The following is a 6,868-nucleotide window of genomic DNA, read 5'->3' on the forward strand; positions in this document are numbered from 1 at the left end:
TTTTATGACATCCAAAATTTCATTAATTTCACACTTTTTAAGAATTCAGCTAAAAAAAACACCTTCACCACCATGCACATATTATAATAACATTAAAAAATAGTTAATCCCATGCCTGTACCTATATTAATAACACTATTTTCTACAAAAAAATCCGCACAATATTACTCGTATGTATATGCAACGATATTTTTGCGGTGTTGCCGAATTCCTCAATATTTTGTATTATTGAATGAATTATAAAAATATACAATACCAAATATTGTTGTAGTTTTTCTACTTAACCGTTCAATTTTATGTTCGCCATGTCTTATCTTTTTGAAACACCTTATTTTACAAAAATGAGGTGAATTTTACAAAAGGAAATGTATTCAACTTTTTTTTTAAATAAAACTGTAGGTTGATAACACTTAAGAAATAAAAATACTGTAAGCCATGAAAACAGTTTGGAATATTTAAGAAGTTGTGAATTTCAAACCTATATCAATCTAGAGGGAATGACGGCTTTGGCAGGTTTTGTTCTATTATTTGCAGGGGGGTTTTTTACGACTGACTAGGCTCAAATTTGGCTTAAACATTCTTTGCATATCAAAGAATATTGTGACCAAATTTCATAAAATTTGGTCGACAAAAACCCCCCTGCCAATAATAGAACAAAACCTGCCAAAGCCGTCTTTCCCCCTATGTGAAATTTTTTAAATTATACTTTAAAAAAAATCAAATAGATATAGATTTATCGTGAAATGGAATTTACTTTATTTGTTGTGAAGTAAATTTCAACAGAATACATATGTTTTATCTGGAAATGGAATTGTATCTGCTTGTAATAATTAAGCAGAAAATCGGATCAACAGTTCAGAGGTAGTAATATTTTTAATTTGGATCTCGTGAACTAATGTATTCCATTATGGTGTTATTAATATGGGATTTTTGATCATTTCATACAAAGCATCTCATTGAGCAAAGAAAATGAAAATATTAAGAGGTAAAAACTTATCTTGGTAACGGGATCTTCATATAATTTGGCTTCTTTTTTCAAATCACACACGACACTTATGACTTAAAAATATTCACCGGCACCACTTGAACCTACTAATCTACTATTTTTTGCTTCACTTGCCGAACTACATTTAACACAAACTTTCAAATTAACTAAAACATATAAAAAAAAAAACGGAAACATAAAATGAAAAAAATGACAGCAACTTTAAGATGCATGCGTCCACGCGCAATGCTTGCTGCGACTTCGTAACATTTAGTTTGCTTATATACAGCATATATATGCAGTTGATAGTTACCACCTAAATCAAAGCCTCGTAAAAAACGTGTTTAGGTTCCACCAACATTCTCGACCCGACAGTAGATGCAGCGAGCCAGCGATAGATTCACGGTGACAGTGACAGTCGCGTCGCATGTCTTCTTCTTCTTCTTCTTTGTTGGCATTACATCCCCACACTGGGACAGAGCCGCCTCGCAGCAAAGATTTTTAAGTACAAGATAGCCCACTCTTCAATATCACATACATGCCACTGGTGAACCATTTTTAGTGATACCAACGCAGCCTGGTGTTGAAAAGTCGGACCATTTTAATGAAAATAATCAAGTTGACCATGATTTTTAATTGTTACTGAAATGTCACTGTTCCCTCATAAACCAATTTGACTTTGAAATCCTCAACCATCAAGAACGGGCTTGTTTAGTGGGAAGAGCACCTCCGATTTTGTGTTGTACCTTCTTGTAAGAAGTAACAACAGGAGGAAGCGTGCAATACCTTAGTCAAAAACAAGCTTCGTGAGACTCCGGAAGAGCACAGGTGGGTGCCTTTGGAACCCCTGAAAAATGGTGTCGTTTCAAATAAGGTAAACTAGTTGCTTGTTTCAGAGATTATCTGTGCTGGTGCTCTTTGTGCCAGATGTAAGCCTCGCCCGGAAAGAAATGAAAGAAATCTTCGATAGGAGGACCTGGTAAGATCTCGAGGGCTCACCCCCGCTTGCTAGCATCCAAGAACTGATAAGTTCGGATCCGGAAGTGCACATGCGGAACGTTGGAGCGAAGATGAAGCTAAAGAGGGTGTAAACCAGAGAAACTCATGTATGCAGCACGGGAAGTGAGCTCCCATACACGGTAATCGACTATTGAACACATGCGTTTCTCTCTTGATTTATGCTTGCTCATCCATGAGCCCCAACAGATCCCGAACGACCACATCGAGATCGCCCTTCGATTCATAAATATTGTAAAGAAAGAATAAATGTTTAAGAATCATTTGCTGTGTAATTTTTTATATCATCTGGAGATAGCAATAACGTCTTCTATTGGTTCGCCTACGTTTTGAGTATTTGGTCTGTTATATATTCATCAGACGCAAGTCAAAATTGATAATTGGATAGCTGCTCCATGAGCTGACAAAAAGGCTATTACAATAAATTTTATGCATGGCAGTATCAATTTTTTTTTTTTGTTAGTTGGGAAGTCGAATCCGAAGTACTCACGGTGGCTTGAGATGATTGGGAGGATGACATGACGTTTGTTTTAATTGTTTGATATTTTGTTTTGTTTTAATTGTTGGACGCAACGATGCGCTTCTACGCGTCGATATAGAGGCAATGATGCGCCTTCAAGCGTGGCTGTGATTTGATAGTTCGACCGCCATCCGTTGGAGCGCTTTTGTCGCGTTCGCCTGATTTTAGCAAGAGTGGGCTATATTGTTAATATATAATATTTGCTCGCAGCTTAGTGTTCATTAAGCACTTCCACAGTTATTAACTGCGAGGTTTCTAAGCCAAGTTACCATTTCTGCATTCGTATATCATGAGGCTTACACGATGATACTTTTATGCCCAGGGAAGTCTAGACAATTTCCAATCCGAAAATTGTCTAGACCGGCACCGGGAATCGAACCTAGCCACCCTCAGCATGGTCTTGCTTTGTAGCCGCGCATCTTACCGCACGGCTAAGGAGGGCCCGTCGCGTGTGTTAGGGGGAATTATTTAGTGGCTAGTAGAGCTCTATGGCAATACAGAAACCGTTTTTAGAAACGTGAAAATATCAAATGTGTTGACAATCGAAATAATTTCAAACAATTTAACCTGCCTATATCTCAGCTCAAATGAAAAAAAATATGGAAAGAGTTCTTTGATTTTTGCAGCCGCTAGGACTTACGAGTTATAATCGATTTCAGTTCGAGTTTGGGGCCGTACACTAATTACGTAAGCATTTTTTTCTGGGCTCCGTTGCGTTTTGACAAAATGACAAAAAAAAAATCTTAAAAATCGGTCCAACCGTTCGTGAGTTATATTGCATCAAAGGAAATGCAAACTCATTTTTATATATAGAATAGGGTGGCTCAAATTAGTATGGGAAAAACTTTTTTCAATTTTTTTGATGGGCCGCCCTCTTATTCGGTTCTATTATATGCCCTGATGCTCTGGACAAAATTTCAGCCAAATCGATCAACGTTTGGGCGGTGCTAAACTCGTTGGAAGTATAGGCAAGGTATGTAGAAACATCCAAAAACAGTGAATTGCAGTTGGACGGCACAACTTAGGAAAAAGAACTATGATACTCATCCAGATCTTGAAGAATTTAATACAGAATGTTACGCAGAAAACCGCGAGAAGATTAGAGTTTGCCCGGCTAAGTTATTAGCATTTCTCTGTAGTGGGGTTTGAGCAAATTTCGTTTCTTTTACCTTTGAAAAGAAATAAATTTACCCCTACAACACTCCAGTAAAATTCTAATATCTTTGCCTAATAAACTCTAATCTTCTCGCGGTTTTCAGCATTACATTTTGTATTTAATTCTACAAGAACTGAATGAGTATCATTGTTCTTGATCGTAAATTGTACCGTCCAACTGCAAATCACTGTTTTTGGATGTTTCTGCATACATTTTTCCATATAAACTTCCGACGAGTTTAGCACCGCCCAAACGTTGACCGATTTGGCTGAAATTTTGTCCATAGCATCAGGGTATCAAATAGAACCGAATAAGAGGGCGGCCCATCAAAATTTTTGAAAAAGTGTTTTTTGAGCCACCCTAATATAGAAGGTATTTTTTTCAATACATACAAACATACAAACCTACAAATGTGGTAAATTATTTTACCCAACCGGCGTATTTTGAACAAATTTCTAAGAAACAAAAAGTTTGACATAACAGCTAAATAGCGGAATGTTGATCATATTTTTAATGGCAGATTGACTCCAATGAACTTTATTTTACTTTAACTTTATTTTAATTCAAAATTGCATAATACATTCGCCTTTTAATTTTTTCATTGAATTGCGGTTTTAAAGGTGAGTTCAAAGTTTGAAACAAATTGTTTTACTATATTATCCAACTTTTTGGCATCCGTAGAAAACTGTTGCCGATATCTATGAGAATTTATTTTTATATAACTATTTTTTAATAATTCGATGTATTTTGTGAAATATTGGTTTTGACAACCCTAATGAGTTCACGAATCAAGTTCGTATAATCACACATTATACAGCGCATAGAAAATCTACTGGTTTGGCCACTCTTGATTACAATAAAAAATAACTGACAGATAGTGCATGAGAAACACGATGATAAAATCAAATGTGGAGAAAAATACTGTGTATATTTTAATTAATATGTAGTAGAGCGAGGTGTTGAATGCTTGCTATTTGTATCGCAAAGAAATTTTGCGCATCAATGAGAGGCACAGAACTCCCTATATGGTACATGTTTTTATTCAAAATTGTCATATTTGACATTCTAAAATATTGTATTGTAAAGTATCATTTGGTACATGATGCGCACTTTCGTATACAGGCCGGACTCGATTATCCGGAGTGTTGAAAAAAATTTCACTCCGGATAATCGAGCCATTTTTTGTTGTCGCTGAAAATTTAACTTTTGCTCAAAAAATCTTTATTCCAGTTACCTATATAAAATTTAATAAAATATCCCGTTGGTCCGTTTATGGGTTCTGACTACCGTTAGAGGTCAGCGCCGATCCGGAAATCTTCGGCGGCGGCGTTTGTCATAATTCTGGTCGGCGAAGGCTTGGCGATTTATTTATTACGTTCGTAACGTAGGTTTTTTCTCAGGATATTTTTAAGACATTAACGGGAGAATCTTTTTATTTCGCCGGAAAAATCTAATGAACTGTCCCAGGAGATTCTTCCAAGTTTTTCGAATTTTCAACAGGAAATGCCTTCAAGTTTTCACCGGAACTTAGTTGAAATTTTCTCGGGAAATTGTTTTTGAAATTTGCTTATGCCACCGGGCATGCATGCTTCAATTTTTCTCTCGTCGAGAATTTTCCGGAGTTTCTTCTTAACAGAAATTTCTTGTGATTTTTTAAGGTTTTTTGAAAATTTTCAAAAGACGAAGGGTCGTTTGGTTGAAAATCATTCGGTGGAAAGTCATTTGACCGGATACCACTTGGCCGAATAATATGTTAAGCCAAAAGCTATCTAGCCGAATTCCATTTGTTCGATACGGTTATTATGTGTAAAACGGATTGACGGTTCGACCAAACTAGACATTTGACTGAAAAAATCATATGCTCTAACAGGTCTTTTGGTCGAATAGGCCTTGTCGTCAAAAATTCCATTTGACCAAAACGTTATTCGAAAATGTTATTCGATTGATCGGATTATATGGTGAAAATCGTCGACCTGTTCGACCAAACGCCATTTTTGAACAAATGAGCTGTCGGAGTAAACGTATTTTTGGCCAAATTATCTATTCGGCCGTATGATCTTCACCCGTATGTCGCTTTCAGCCAAATGACATTTTTGGCCAAACCGTTTTCGACCTTATGTCACCTTGTACGGCCAAGCAGCATTTTTGGTCAAACGATTTTTTTCGGCAAATTCTTCAGAATTACCAATGAAAGTTCTCCGGGAAATCTAGAGGATCCTAAAAAATTAAAACTTCTAAATTTTATCCTTATGTACCAAGATTTTTCATATGTACTCGATGTTGTGGCTTATACATGTCGTTGCCTTCCGAAAATTCCGGAACAAAAAATAATTATTTTCATCGCATAGCACCATTTGACATTCTAACATCCGAATTTATTTCATTTGATTTATTCAAACTAAGGCCTCTGCAATACATAAAATGAATTTACATTCAGCTCGATCTGTAGTTGCATGTCGTTGTAGTCCACGGAGGGACCTCAAATCGATCCACCTTGCTCTCTGCGCTCCTCGTTTTCTTGTCCCCTGCGAAACCCTATCAGGAACCATTTTCACCGGGTTATTGCCCGACATTCTGAGCATGATATTGAGTATAGATCACTTTGGCCACCGAGTGATTCTTTTAAAAATAAAAATATTGATTTCATCATTAGGGGAGATCCATTAATTACGTAACGCAAAAATGGCCATTTTCAATCCCCCTCCCCCCTATGTCACACTTTTTGTATGAGGTATCTAACAAATTGGTATGCATTGTCACACTTTTGGAACCCCCCTCCCGTTACGTAATTTACGGATGTTTCCTAAATACAAGGATTTTTCAGCGACATTAGTTGTTACTATGAATATAGAACTGGTGTTTTAATCCATACACCGTTGGTGAAATAATTATTTTATCATATAAATATTGAGGCTGTTCACAAATTACGTAACGCTGGAAGGAGAGGGATGAGGTCAGGCCGTTCATTACGAAAATTTTAAGTGCATCTAAATTGAAAACATTTTTGAAACAAAAGAGATTAATAAGCTATTTATTGTTTTGTAAATCCTTTCTATTTAAATTGTTTTTTTTTTCTTCTAATATTTGGTTAAGTTGTATAAGAAAAGTTTGTACAGGGTGTTCAATAAGTTCGAATACAAATGTTTGATCACTGTGTTTGTAAGCCCAATGTACATATTCTGTATTAGTA

The sequence above is a fragment of the Armigeres subalbatus genome, chromosome 3 (assembly GCF_024139115.2).
Source record: "Armigeres subalbatus isolate Guangzhou_Male chromosome 3, GZ_Asu_2, whole genome shotgun sequence".
NCBI classification, from domain to species: Eukaryota; Metazoa; Arthropoda; class Insecta; order Diptera; family Culicidae; genus Armigeres; species Armigeres subalbatus.